General features: G+C 39.2%; 1 long non-coding RNA gene across 2 annotated transcripts in view; it reads left to right on the top strand.

Moving 5' to 3' along the window:
* LOC110397261 overlaps positions 737-14,885 on the top strand; it is a 34,954-nt gene continuing 20,805 nt past the window's right edge. For both annotated transcript variants that reach the window (XR_002437654.1, XR_002437653.1), the window contains exon 1: positions 737-846. This is a non-coding gene — a long non-coding RNA (uncharacterized LOC110397261). The remainder of the gene's footprint in view (positions 847-14,885) is intronic.

Genomic DNA, 14,885 nt, shown 5'->3' with positions numbered 1-14,885 from the left:
TATGCATGGTTTGCTGTTCTGTATGACCCTGCAAAGTTCAGCAGAGCTCCAGGAACCATTATGAAAGGAGAGCAATGATTCTACATGGCAAGGAGTGTTACTTTTTAATTAGTTCTTTTGGTTTCAGCAGCTTTCTTTTTTCTTGGTGCTCCTCATTCCCTCATTTTTCTCACCAAGGAGGAGAACTTCTTTGTCTTATTACGATCAAAGGGAGAGTAGGATGTTTGATAATACCAGGATTTTCACTAAATGACTTTAATAAATGTTTTGATTTTAAGAAATAAAGCTTATTTCAAGAACACATTGGTATGCATTTGGATTAAGAGATTGACCTCTCTGAAATCACATTATGCTTTTGAGCCACAGGAAGTTGTACTTGCTCTTTCACAGCTGTCTATTTACCTATTTTCCTTCTTCAGCTGCAGCATTTGTCAGAGTAGTTTCTTCAGCTCCCATTGTTTTTGCTCTGAGTTCATGAGTATAAAGCAGAGAGAAAAATCAGGGAAATATAAATCCCTGTAAAATGATCGGTTAAAGATGGCAAATCTTATCCTTGAGAGTAGGAGGTGTTAATGAGACGCAGAAGGGATTTTGCTCCTCTTTACCAATGAAGGATTCATCCCAGTGGGGAAGAATCAAAGATTTACACCACCTGCCGTGGAAGCTGAGACTTGCTACCTTTAAATCCAGAATGGAAGCACCTGACATAGATCTTCCCCAGATTACAGAGCTGGGCTCAGGCAGCTGATGCTAATTGTGGTAATAAAAGAGGGTGAAGTAAAACCCCAAGTGCTCTCTTGCAGTGTGAAGAGAAGCTGGGTCCCTTGAGCTGCATTTAGACACATAGTAAGTACTGTTTTCCTACTTAACAAAAAGTTTGCTTTGTGCTCTTTTATTTAAAAGGCCTAAGAAACTGGATGTATTTTTTTTTGTAATTTTTTTATGAAGATTAAAGTATTCCTTTTTGACACAGAAAGCAATGTTTGGGATTTCACCTCTTCTTAACTGTCTTTTATCAAAAATTACTGAAGAATGTGCTTTGTTGTTGGTTTTTTTCTCATGTACTGTAGAGCTTGCAACTGTTTAAGTCTCTTGGGGAACCAGCAGTATTTGCGTGTGAAGAATAATTCAGCCACTCAGTTTAGCTGTTTATGAATTATATGTTTTCTGCGCATCTTGTGATGAATTTTATTTGGTGATAACTTCTCTGCAGAGCGTTGGGATATCATGTATACTCAAATGCTTAAAATTGTATTGTGAAATCCATATGGAATGGTCTCAAGTTGCAGGGAAGCAACTGGTCATTAGGAAATACTACTTTTGGAAAAGAGTGGTCAGGTGCTGGAATGGGCTGTCCTGGGAGGTGGTGGAGCCACCGACCCTGGAAGTGTTCAAGGAACGTTTAGACATTGTGTGGAGGGGCATGGTTTAGTGAGAACTATTGGTGATGGGTGGATGATTGGACAGGAGGATCTTGTAGGTCTTTTCCAACCTTGGTGATTCTATGATTCTCTATGTTGGCTCCTAAATGCAGGATGCAATTTGTTGTGTGTGCTGTGCAGGGTCTGTCTTTCTGAATTAGAGTGATGTTTAAACTAGTAATATGAAAAGCTGCTCCAGAGTCAATTTAATGTTTTTATTTTTATTATGAAATAAGAAAGATTTCTTAATAAGTTGTGGTACCATTATCTCCTGGAATTGATGATATGAAAACCTGATGGGAAAGAATAGACGTCTAAATTAGTAAAAGTTTTTGTACGTTGTTCCAGGTTGCAATAAAGTGTTATGGTTTTTGATGAGGTGTTAAGGGCTCCTTGCTTAGCTAAGAGAAGTGGGTGTCTGATTAAACGTGCCACTCATTAATGTGCTGGAGTTGTCACTTCTCCCTACAGAGGGGTTGAAGACTGAAACACGTGGTAGGCTGGGTATCTGCTAAGGTTTAACTGAACCTCTTTCACTGGGGAGAGAAGAGGCTGTGGGCCCTTTGTGCTGCTTCTCTAGATCACGTCTCTAGAAGTTGATATTGGCACAACAGTCAAACCATTAAGAAAATGAGAAATGCTGTTTTTCATGATTTACTGAAAGAACACAGTGTTGCTACTGATGCTATTTAGCTCTAGCTAAGGTTTATTTTCTACTTCCAGAATGTAATTCTGAAATTCAGAGATGCATTCTGTTTGCTGGCAAGGTATTTAAACAAGTTGTTGTGTTAATTCTTTGTACTTTAAGAGGTAGCTGCTCCAGAGGTTTTTCTTTTCTAAAAGAAATTAATTTTATTTTGGAGTACTTTTTAAAAGACTTCTTTAACATCAGTCTGCAAAATTCTTTTGGGGATGACAGGTAGTGCTTAAAAAGATGGTATGCTTATTATTTTGCAATGCGATGGAAAATCATAACACTCCAATCCTAAAGCAATCAAAACATTATGACAGCTGGAAAATGTGATCAACCGACAAAACAAAGCCTATTTAGCAAAAGACCCCCCCCAGATGAGTAAAAAAAAAAATAATCCTATTGGTATTAAGCAAATGTAGGCTACAGTTTAAGCAACTTCTGTTTTGTAGGCATTGATGCTGTGAATTTGGGTCTTTTTTTGAGAGGGGGAAAAAGTGACTCTTCCACTTTAGTGGTAAGAAACAGTTGATAAACATACTGAAGATGGCCTTATCTTAGAGAATAACATGTTTTTGGAAACATATTGCTAGTGTAGGTGTAAAGAGAGGAGGGAAACCTGCTGAGTGTTCCATAAGCTCAAAATGCTGTCAATCTGATAAGCTGCAGTGATTTGATATTTGTTTTTATTAACTGCATTTTGTTAGGTTCCTTCATGCTTCAAAGATACGTAAAGCACAACATATTTCTAGTTTCAGCGGTCTAATTGCCTCTGCTTTTTTTCCTAGAGAAGTCTTCATTAAAGTGAAATGATTTCGCAGTTGATACCTTATGATTTGCTATAATGCAAGTAACATTTAGCACATCTTGTAGTCTGCATGAAGAATTCCCATCAGTTTCCTAGCAAATGTCATCTCACTTCTGAATTGTGTGAAACACTGTCTTCCTTTTGCTTTCCTCCAATTTGTCATGCTTCATACTTGGCTAGAGCTGCCAATTTTCATTGTCCTCACTGACAACGGCTGTCAGCGTGCCATTTATGTCTTCAAAACTCTTGATGGCAGCATCCCCTAAGTTACAGGATTGAAATGCAACCTGAGCAATTTCGAGGTTTAGATCTGTGTGACTTGCTGCTATATTATGGTCAGAAACAACACCACAACGTCTTTTAATTGCTCCATAAAGGAAGAACACATCAGGATGTAACAGAGTGGTCAGCAGGCCCAATAAAGCCATCATTATCTCCTGACCGCTTTGGAGAACTTGTGTTGACAGTGATGGGATTAAAATAATTCAGAGAAGCTACGTGTGATGAATCTGATTGCTGTGAAAAGGCAGGGTGAGGCCAGCCAGACAATTTTCTTCTTTTGTTCCATGCAGAGCTGAGTAGACGCTTTCTTTTGTACTTTCTCATTTATTGCAGACTCATGACTGCCTTTGAATTTTTAAATGTAAGCGCTAGGACTGAGTAAGATACAAACAGTGGAAAATTCACACTTCGGAGAACAAGGCTGGAGATAAGTTTTAATCTGCCAGGTAGGGTTACGAAGAGTCAGGGAAGTCACTTCCACCTTCCTGGTCTGTTGTTAGATGGACTGATGCCAGGGAAGGCTTTGGCTTCTCAAAACTGTCTCAAAGATAATTTGATGTAATTCAGAAGGTCAGTGATTCTGGTCACTAATTTTATCTAAAGTAAACTGGTAATTAGTATAAGTAGTTCCAGTTGAAGCGTGTTTCAAGTAATATTTTGTTAGTTCTGCTTACAGTCACTTTATGGAGTTAATGATTTCATTTATAGCTTTTAATTCTAAATACAAGGGATGAATTCAGAAGACTGAAAAATAATTTGTATTTGTTTTTAAAATTGAAGTATTCCTAAATATTGTGATACTTCCTATTCCAAGAAGAATAAGAAATAAGAAAACAGAGGCACTAGATATCTATTGAAAGGAAAAGAGCACTACAGTGAAGATTACTTTCAAATAATAATGATTTCAAGTATTTTGATAACAGCTGTTGCATTTCCCCGTCTTAAGTTGAATATTCAGCTTCAAGAAGGGTGATATAATGATTCAAGTCACAATGGATATTTTGGGATTTATTTGCTTTATTTAATGCAGAAACAGCTTAAAATGTTTGCTGGCAGTCCTTCTTTCTCCATAGATGTTTTGGGTCTTCTCTGCTAAGGAAGATTAGCTTTTGGCAGCTTTTTAAACAGTCATTCATTGCCTATGTTCTCTTAAACTTCATTTCCATGAGTGTTTTAATGGAAGGAAAGGATTGGTGTGTACTAACGTGGATTACAGGGCTTGTGACTCTAGACAATCCAGTCTCCCACAGTTAATTCTGATTACTCATTAGATGCTTAGTGAAGAAGGAGTTATGTCCAGCCGTTTTGATGGCCCTATTAGCGATTCAAAAAACTAAAGTGACTCTAGTCTGAATCAGCAAGTCTCCAATCAGTTAGACGGGGCCTCTGGGGATAACAGCCCTGAAGCTATTAGCTTAGCCTGCTATTGAGTTTGCTGCAGGGCAGTGTCTCAGCAATGCTTTTCCTGGATGAAGAGTTTATAGCGCTGTTGGGCTCAAGTTGCTGTGGGCTGCAGGTGCAATTCCACCCTTAGGCAATCTAGTTTGTTGTTCAACTTTCTTTTCTGCTGAAACGTATTTGGAAGACTGTCTCCTTGCCATTGTGGCTGTGGAGGATGGAATGGTCACCGGGGGTGGTCAGGCATGGAATGAGACCTCTGTGGCTTCTGGGAATGGTTGGCACTCCAAATGATGTTGGGCTGCATTAATAGGTTATGATTTTTCACTGGAGGGAAGGAAGGTAACTTTGCACAGATAAGATGGTACAGAAGTTGCCCTAACAGTTTTCCTATAGCTTTCTGGAGTAGCCAGCTAAGTTTTCAACAAGTCTTGGATAAAGCCTCTGTCTTGGCAGCACTGTTGTTAAAGAGTAGCTTAGCAGTTGTTCTTTGGTTAGGTCTTAGAGTGCAACAGAACAGATCAACACCTAGTATCTCTTTCTCTGCTAATACGTTTCGCGAAGATTTCTTGCTGCAATCTTTATGACCACACAATAGCAATCCTTCACTGCCCAGAGAAACACCTACTTTACAGTGATTGCCACCGTGGGTAACTTAACTGGTTGTCTAGATACAGCTTTGCTCATGAAGTTCATGAGCCCTGGGTTTTGAGCTCTGCAGTTGCAATGTGCTTGCAGGTACCTGAAGCAGAAAATTAAGCAGTGCCAAGGTACGTCCATCCCATCTGAAATGCTTGGGTTGTGGCAGTCACTTCCTAAAGTGCTCCTGATCCAAGAGGTGCACCTAGTAATAAATGGTACTGTCCTAGTGTTTAGGTAAGAACAGAACAACATAATCACAGGAGAAGACCTTTCAATTATTCTTTTGTTCAACAATGCAGCCACAGAAGCAATGGTTTTTATAAGTAAGCAATGTCTGTTCCTTGCAGATGAGTGGTTTTCTCTTGCCCCAGAAAAACATCGTTAGCTCATGCTGTGGCAGCTTGTGCTTTTGTTTTTGGATACTTCCAGTTTCAGTCACAAATGTGGGAGAATTAGCACGTATAATCTAGTGGATCACGGGGAGACTGAGTGTAGCCTTACTCAAAATCACAGCGTATCGTAAGTAGCCTTTCCTCCCTACTGATAAAAAGAGGAAGTTAATACCTTCCCACCTTAGGACACAAGGTAACAGGGGCCTGCTGCCTTAACAGGTGCTCATTGCCCATCTCAGTGTATGCTAATCTCTGCGTTTAGCTCCCTTTTCGTATGCATTTAGGAGAGAGCTTTGCACAGATGGATGAGTCTTTATCTGTATTTCTTGGTGGTTTAGTGTAGTTACATTGGGAGGAGTAATTATTTCTATCAGCAAGATTGTGACAGCCACCACATATTATGGAAATTTTCTTCATTGAAACTTTAATTTTTTTTTCCTTTTGTCTGATTCTCACAGCAACACAAAGACTAGTTTAGAAATGTAATTGCAATCTGTAGAAGAAATATAACCAGACTTGCTATGAAGCTGAATTGCATTAGAGCATTGGGAATAGAGCCACCTATAAAAGAAAATGAGTAGAAAGAAAATCACAGCGTGAGCAGTTGTCATTTGTCAAGAAAGGGGAATCTGTGCTGAACCACCAACGGCCAGCCGCCCAAGAGAGAAGTCATTTTGACAGTGACGGCTTGTAGCCAGCCACTGCTGGAAGACTCTTGGGGTAGTTCTTTAGCAGCAAGGATTGCTTCTTTATCAGGCACATTGGAGCATAATTATGCTGCTTAACTGAACTTGTCCAAGATGTTTTACCTTATATGTGGGTTAACCTGTTGTGTGCAGCGCTAATACAGTTGAACTCTCAGCTGAGCCATTGAACAGCCAGCACGACCTTTCTGACTCCAGGGTTCGAACTGCATAGCATCCGTGCTTTGCTTCCAAAGAACAAACCTATCTGCTTGTAAGGAGTTGTAAACAAGGTATTGGTACTGTTACTGTGTTCTTCAGGAGTTCTTTATAAAAGTCCGATGAATCCATTAATTCATGACGCAAATCTCCGAATGCCTCATTCTTTCTCAACGTTATGTTGACTGAATCACGGTAATGTACATCATACATTCATATATTCTTGTTTTAGCCTTTTTTGGCTTTGTGCGCGTGCGATCTGTGGAAGCGTATAAGTCGCTGCAGGAAGCGTTAACAACGTTTTGTATTTCTATAACTACTTTTACTTGAAATAACTACCGTTATTCTAAATTTGTTGTTAGATGAACCTCAATAGTTTTGGGAAATCTGAATTGGCGTTTTAGAGGATTCAGATATACTCAGGTTCACTTTTGAATCCCATTACTTATCGCTCCACAGGTGGTGTATAGACCTAAAACTTTCATACTGATGAATCCTTGCTCAGCTTACCGCTTAGGTCAGCATCTCTTTCTCGTTGTTTTCTTTCTATGTTTAATGAGGAGCTGGATTTTCTTTAGTGAGTTATAATCTGAAATTCTGTCCTTGATCTGAAATGGAATCATGGTATAGCTTATAATTTTCAAATGGTGAGTTAGCATCTAAATTAATTACTGCGTTACATAATTCCTTTAGGAGTTGTCATTTTACCTACGTAAAGTTCCGAGGGCTCTCCTTAGATCTATTTGATGATAATTACTGCTATGATCACCTGGTTTTTTTCTTTGCTGCTATCTAGATTGAAAGTGCAGAAGCAGGGAAAAGAATGGAGGTGCACTTGCGGAAAGCAGTTGGGCTGAGCAAGTTATGAATTTCTGCAGGAGACAACTGGGAGGGAATGGGTTTCAGTAAACAAAAGAAATTGCTGAAATTGATTTGAAATACTGTTTTGAAAGACACCTACTGAGATGTCTGTTTGACATTAAACTAAAGCAGCATTTTATTGTTAAGTCCCTGAAGTTTCTGAAAAAATCTTCCTGAAAATCTCTGGAAATTGGCAGAGTGTGACCAAACATATAATGCGTGCTTTTCGTATTGCAGTGTAAATAATGCTGTTCTGCAACATTCTCATATTGAAAAATAAACAAAATGCAATGAAAAACTGTGCTTAAGAACTAAGACTTGTCATATTCATATGTAGCAACGGGAATGAATGTTTTCATTTCTAGAAGTTATTCTACGCAGAGATAAAGTAGCGGAGATCTTGTGTTTGAATGAGGGATTGATGCTTTCATGGCTGACTTTGTTTTTTGTGAGCCATTCATCACAGCCCAATGAACTATGAGTATGGGGCAGTTTAAGCAGAGAGGAAAAGCAAGTCAATATCAGCATTTATTACTCAAACGATCCAAGGCAGAAATCTGTTACGGAGTATATTGCTGGTCAAACTTGGTGAGTATCCTGTATCGCCCCGCATATATATCTTAAACAGCCAGTAGAACCGTGACGCTACCATTCAAAAAGTAGAAAACTACCACTGTGCAAGAGTAGAAAATACCTGCTATTATACTGATGGAGCTGTCAAGAGAATCTTGCTGTAAAAATTTGCTGCGAGCTTGGTTCTGTTGAAACTGTTGAAGTTATGCTGACGTAAGCTGGAGAGAAGCAGCTGTGAATTCAGTGTCAGATATCACATATGAAGTCTTAGAGGTTGAGAGAAGTCTGCTTTCAAGAACGTGCTTAATATTTTATACAAGGACTTTAATATGGTGTCACTGCTTATATAAAGGTGTCATAAAAGTTATGCTGGAAAATTCTGCTTGTGTTTGCTTTCTTATTTTAACCTATTGAACGTTATTTCTGGTGAAATTGCTTAGCTTTAGCAGCTATTCTTAAAGCAGAATTAGCTTCATTTGAAGGTTGCATAGGACTGAGAGGTTAAGATTCTGTCAAGAAGCAAGATATAGAGCTGAATCTCCTTTGGGCAAAAAAAAGGAATCGAATCTAGGTTCTCTTGTGCATCTGAGTAATTTACCTACTGAGCAACCAGGCAAAGGGAAGATGATAGTTTCTTCGTTAGCTCCTTTCTCTTTTTTCCTAGCTGAGGAAAAAATTGGTAATTGATAAGGATGCTATGAGATCTTTGTGCAAGTTAAGGATTTCAACAAATAAGGCAACTGAATTGTGGGAACTGTTCTTTTTTTTTAAACATAGCGCCTGTGCTTTCAAGAATTTATCCAAATGACACCGGAAGTTTGGTACATGACTATTGTTCAATGCTCCTTTTTGAAATTAAGGTGGCCTCTTTTGGAAACCTTACCCTGGGACAAGGGTGAGGAAGAATTAAGCTTTACAGGCAGAGTGTGCTGAGGTTCAGAGTCATTTGGGGAAACCCTTTCCTGTGGTAGCTCAGAAAATGCAGGCACAGTGATAACAGTTGAAAAAAACTAAGTTTTATTCCACCGTGTAAAGCAATCAAGTTTCTTGCTAGTTGCTAGCTTCATTCTTAGTAAGCAAATGCAGCTAACAGCAGTTTGATTCGTAGTTAAGAGGAAAATATTAAAGCAGTAGACAGGGAATTTTGTTTTTAAAAAAATATAAAATCTCTATTTTCATCTAAGTTAGGAGTCGTAAGTGTAGGAAAATATTCTATCTAAATAATAGGTTTAACAAGGGAAGGCAAAAAATTATTTCTAATTGCTAGCCTTATTGAGTATCTGTTTTCCCCTTCTAATCTTCCAAATTGCATCCCCCACTCAGACTACTTTGTAAAAGAGGTGGCTTTTCTTCTTTTATTTTGTACGATTTGTCACATTGCAGAAAAGACATGCATGTCCATCAGAAGCACTTTCCTGCTTCTTGGATCATGATCAACATTTGGTTGAAAGAGACAGAGGACTTTGTACAGCCATCTGGAGCATTGCTATTGTATGGCTGGCTTCAATTCTTTCAGGGAGGGAAAAAAAAAAAAAGCCTGACAAATGAATTCTTGTTGTGGTCAGTCTACCAAATTAAATGTTGATTACTTTGTGTGCGTGTCTGTCTGTTTTAAAATCTGTCATTCACTTTCTGTATTTGAAGAGACAATTATTGTAAAGTTAAATCTCTGATGGTGTAGGAAAACCTGAGGCAGAGTTGCTGGAAGTTTTATCTCCTTCTGTCACTTTAGGAAGGCACTCAGTACACAAAGTTAAACAATTCCGATTTTATTTGCCTGAAAATTAAATTGGATTTTCTTATCTAGTTGTACCTCGTAGCCTCCTCCTTTCCAAATCCAACCCAACTGAAGGACAGTAGCAGAAAGCTCATAAAAGCAAGGAACGTGGGGCATCTCAACCCCTTAGACTGAGAAATGAAGGCTGTGATGTGCACCTCAAAGCATGCTGTGGACTGGGATTGAAGTTCCTAATTCTCTCATGTTGACTAGGTTTTAATTGAACCCATATCCTGCAGAGGGCTGCAAAAACTGGTGGTGCTGGATGGGGTGCTTGATACCAAATTGTGTCAAGAAGAAAAGCTGTGTACTCTAAAGAGAACATGATGAAGAATCTGGAGTGAAAGGATCTTATGATGAGCATTTTGAAAGCTGTTCCCTTTCAAACCTTGCAACTGTACTTCTTTTAAAAGGAAAAACAAATGTTTCATGACACTTCCCTCAGCTGTATCTGATTCAGATATGAAGGAAGAACTTCATCCATCAGCTGCACTGAGTTACCCAAAATAACTGAGGGGAAATAAGATAACACTTTTAACTTCTACACACTCTTCCAAGTTAAATACTACAGAATTTCAGATATGAGATGCACCCGGATATGTACTGAATGTTACTTTGCATAATTTAAGTAAAACCAGTGCTTTGTTTCTGCATACTACAAGGCACTTTCAGTCACTTCCATTTTGTAACCATCACTACTTACGTGCAATCACTAGTTCAGGCATAAAATAAAAACGTAGGGCTAGCAACCAACTGCGCTAGTGGTGTGTGAGAGCTCGAGTTCTCTGTCCTATGGTTTCCAATGTACACTTCACGCAGTTATTGCCTTGTTGATCTCAGTGCTTTGGAGGTATGAAAATATGAGGTGAACTGGCAGAATGGGAGGCTCTGTGGCTAAGGAGTAAGATAGGCAGCCAAAATGAAGTGACTTAGCGTTCCTGCTTTTTGTCTAACTGCTATCTTGTCATTTAAGCACAGCATACTAATTAAAAGGACAAAAACTCCCACAACATTTAAGACAGCATTGTGCTTAGGAACAATATTTCTGAGTCACTGCACTTTTCTAGTGCTACTTTGAGGCTTACAGATTATATACTTACACCCAGGAGTTACCATAAAAGCATATGTTAGTTTAAGTGCATGCAGTGTGATACCTTGACATTACTCAAAGTTGTTTACTGTTAAATTGGCAAAAAGTTTCACCCATTTGTATACGTAATTGCAAGAAGCGAAAGCCCTGGTTTTGCATCCCTGGCCCCTGTAGGCAGTGACTTAGGCCTGTAGGTGTAAGTAGTCCCCGTGAGGTTATCTTCTCTGCTTTGTTGTTTTCTTTTTAAAATTATTTGATGTGATTTTATCACTAGCGAGAGCAAAAAGATAGTTATAAGCTGCTTCTTTGCAGGCTGGCAGTGACAGAGTGTTTGTGGTGCCTGAGCTGTGCCCCATGCCCTGCTCTGAACAGGGCTTTGGCCCTCCCAGGCCTCTCCAGCCCTGACACGGCCGTACCACTGCCAAATTGGTCCTTGGGAACAGATTGGGCTATACATGAGTTTAACATGAATCATCACGCAGCCGTCAGAGTGGTAATGACTTCTGGCTTTAATTACGTGTTTTAAAATCACAAGGTTGTTCTCGGCAGCTGTTAGCACTTGCTGTCTTTCGGCTGTTTTGGTGTTAGCTGGACGGGACTTTGTCCCACACGGAGCCCTGCTGGTGGGGGGTTTGGTGCTGTGAGAACTGAATAGACATCAATGTTGCAATGGGCCTAAGTCTTCGTTTTTGTTTTTTTTTTCATTGTTCATGACTTTCGAGTACCTACGTAGACTCCAGGAAAGTGAATCTGGAAGATGAGAACAGCTGCCCTGTTGCTGTACAGCAACATGTGTGATGTGCAACGATCTGGGTATGGGACATTGAGTTCAGCAATTGTTCTCTGTTTCTTTTAGCTTGTGAGAGCTGGAGGAACACACCAGGCTCTGAGGGAAGAGGAACTGGCTAGTGGCCACTGATACCTCCGGCCAGCACCTAGAATGGTGCTGATGAGCTCTGCAAGAGCTGTCTCCAGCTGTGGAGATGGCTGCTGTGTCTGGCCTTAAGGGAAGGGAAAAGTAAAGAGTGGAAAATTAGAATGTCATGGAGGATAATTGGTCCTGAAGTAGGTTTAATTTAATTTGGTTTTAATTAAGGGTTTAAGGTGGCCCACAAAGAAGACAATAAGCAAATAACAGTGCCTCGTGACTTGCAGGGGGTTTAAGGAACATCCTTTGCAAGCTATGAAGTTACAGGTAGAATGCAGATCTTCTAAATTATTTTTGTGCAATAAATTGATTCTATCTGTTGTGTAGTGCCTTAGTAGCTATTAAAATTAGGAACATCAGGGGTTAATACATTGATTTCATAGAATTTGTTTTTAATCGCTGATCTGTGAAAGTAACAACATTGAGAATGCTTTTTCTGAGCAGGTTTAGTGAAGCTGGAGGGTACAGTGGGGACAATAGTGTACAGTGTGTTGGGGATAATCACAGAAGTATTTCAGTGAAGAATTTGCTTTTCCATAATATTTACCCTTCTGTCTTTAAAGGAACTACTATGCACATCTCCGAATCTGAATTTCTTTAAACAACAGGCTTAATGCCAGTTTTACCCTCTGGATTAGATGTGATACTGCACAATTGCATCAGTCAACCAGAAATAATCTGTAAGCAGCAACCAGTACTTTAAGACATCTCACACGTTACTCTGTCTCATTGTCCTTTAACCAAATAGTATATTTTAATGAGCAGCAATGGAATGTAAGAGGGCATTGTTAAGCATGTGAGTCCATAAACATGTTACCGTAAAGAAAGGGAAGGTGGAGATTTACTGACCAAGTGTATCATTTGCTTTCTTTAAGAGTCTCTGGGCAGAATCTCATAGTAGTGCAGGAGCAGTGAACTACGCTTTTTTTTTTATTGTATTGAGGGTACGTAAGGGCATGAAGGTAATAAAATAAAGGCAGTTCTCACTGTGACTTGCTTTGTACTGTTTCCTTGTTCTTAGTGGTGATTTCTTGTTGAAAAACTTTTGGGAAGTGCCTGAAGAGAAAATACAAGTGAATAGCTGTCCGAAAGTAAGGCATAACCTTTTCTATATGCAATAGGAAATGCAGTAACATAGGGTAGATATTTAAAGGACACATCTGTGGACAGCCTTTCTAATGATTAAGTAAAGATGCATTTCTTCAACTTGCATGAGTTCTTGCGACCTGAGTTCATGCCGCTTCTGGGAGTGGAAAAGGAAGCAGACTGAAAAAACTGGTGATCCTGACAAGTGGTGATAGCTGGGGAGGCAACGGGCGTTGCTGGACTTGTTGGACCTCGTGTGCTATGGTAAAACAGCTTTCCCACCAAAAAAACCCAATCATCTTGAGGCGAATTGTGCCGAATGACGTTTCTCAAGTTAAGTGCTGTCAGGAATCAGAGAATTCCTTGCTTCTTAGATGCAGAACTTCCCAAGTGTGGCTGTATATCGGTGTGAAGATACGCATCTCATTTCACAAACTTTTTTGTCTGAGATGGAGTTTTCTGAGGTTATCCTGTTCCCATGCGTGTAGACTCAGAAAGACGTAACGATTTGTATGCTCCTGTCTGTGCTGTGAGGCTCCAGGCAAAATGCAGCCAGCGCTCCTCAGGGACAGTGACACTCCACACGGTGCCCAAACAGCCCATAAATTATTTCCGCACTTAGTCTGAATATTCATAACTTCAGCAAATGGGAAATTGTACAAAGCTGGCATTGCAGTTTTTTCCCACAACCTAGTAGTTCCATTTCTTGATTGTCTTAACATTTTGAATTCAGATTGACTTCAACTATCATTTAAATATTTTTCTTGATGTGAGAACACATGAAACAGAATCCTCAGATAATTCTTTTCAGTAAAATTCTCACTAAAAGACTAATCAGAGTACAATTTGAGAAATTAAAACTTGTTTCTTTGAGAGGATGACTCTTTCCCTTTTTTAATCAGAGCAAACTGTGCTGGCACTTGCAAGCCTGAAAACAAGTTAAGAGAGTCACAGGAATAAGAAAATGAAATGTAACATTGCTGTCAGCACTAAAGGGGTGTTATTCACAGAATTCTCAAAGATCCTTCCAGTGCTCAGTTGAAGAGAAAGAAAATTGTAATGAGAATATATTAATTAATGTATCAGCTTCATATTGCACCAGATAGGTTGCTTGTTTTGTTTCAAGTGGTATTTAAGACTGATCAGACCATCACAGATAGAACTGAACATTATAACTATATATCTTCTGTTTAGTGGCCTGAACTCCTACATTTAACACAACAATTTTACCACAAATGGTATTTTATCTGTGCCTGATTCTCATTTTAATTGAAGCCTAAATTTTCTAACTATGCTATCATTGTAGAAAGTTCACTGGAGTGCACTTCCATTACATGAATTGCAGCATTTCAGAGGTGCCAAGTTCCGTGGAGAGCAATACATTAATGCCGAAACTCATGTTTTATTATCTTGAGGAGTGGGGAAAGACTTGCAAATACAGTCATTCTATAACCTGAATAATATGACTGTATCATGGAAAATGGAGGGATGGGGAGATTCCTCAAGAACAATTTATCTGTTAGAGAAGTAGAGTAACTTGACGTTACTGACCTTTATAACAGAAGTTATAATAGATGCAAGACCTCTGAGCTACCAAAGGTGTAGTGGAATTTCTAGAATGTGTCTGGTAATTAATCCAAACTCATCCTAAAGTCGTCATCTGACATGGATGATTATTGTATTGAGATCAGGATTTTTTCTGCCATGTCCAAACGTGTTTCATGTATGGCTGAATTTTGCTTTTTTCGTAGTTATCTGAAAACCTTGTCCGCATGGGTCTCTCCATAATAGTCCGGATACTTGATCTGAGAATTCAAATAATATAAAATTTAAAAGAATCCTAGGGATGGAATGAGACATGTTGTTCTTTGCTTTTATCACTTTTAATACCTTGGCTTCAAGTCTGCCCTTTTCTGTATTTTCTCCTCGCTGTTATACTTTTAATGGGTATAAAGCTGTAGATCTCAGACCCAAGTTTCCTCAGATAGATGGTGTTGCCTGTTCAACTTCATACCATTTCCGCTGAGCTCTTCT

The sequence above is a fragment of the Numida meleagris genome, chromosome 4 (genome assembly GCF_002078875.1).
Source record: "Numida meleagris isolate 19003 breed g44 Domestic line chromosome 4, NumMel1.0, whole genome shotgun sequence".
Lineage (NCBI taxonomy): Eukaryota > Metazoa > Chordata > Aves > Galliformes > Numididae > Numida > Numida meleagris.
This window is presented reverse-complemented; position numbering and strand designations above follow the sequence as displayed.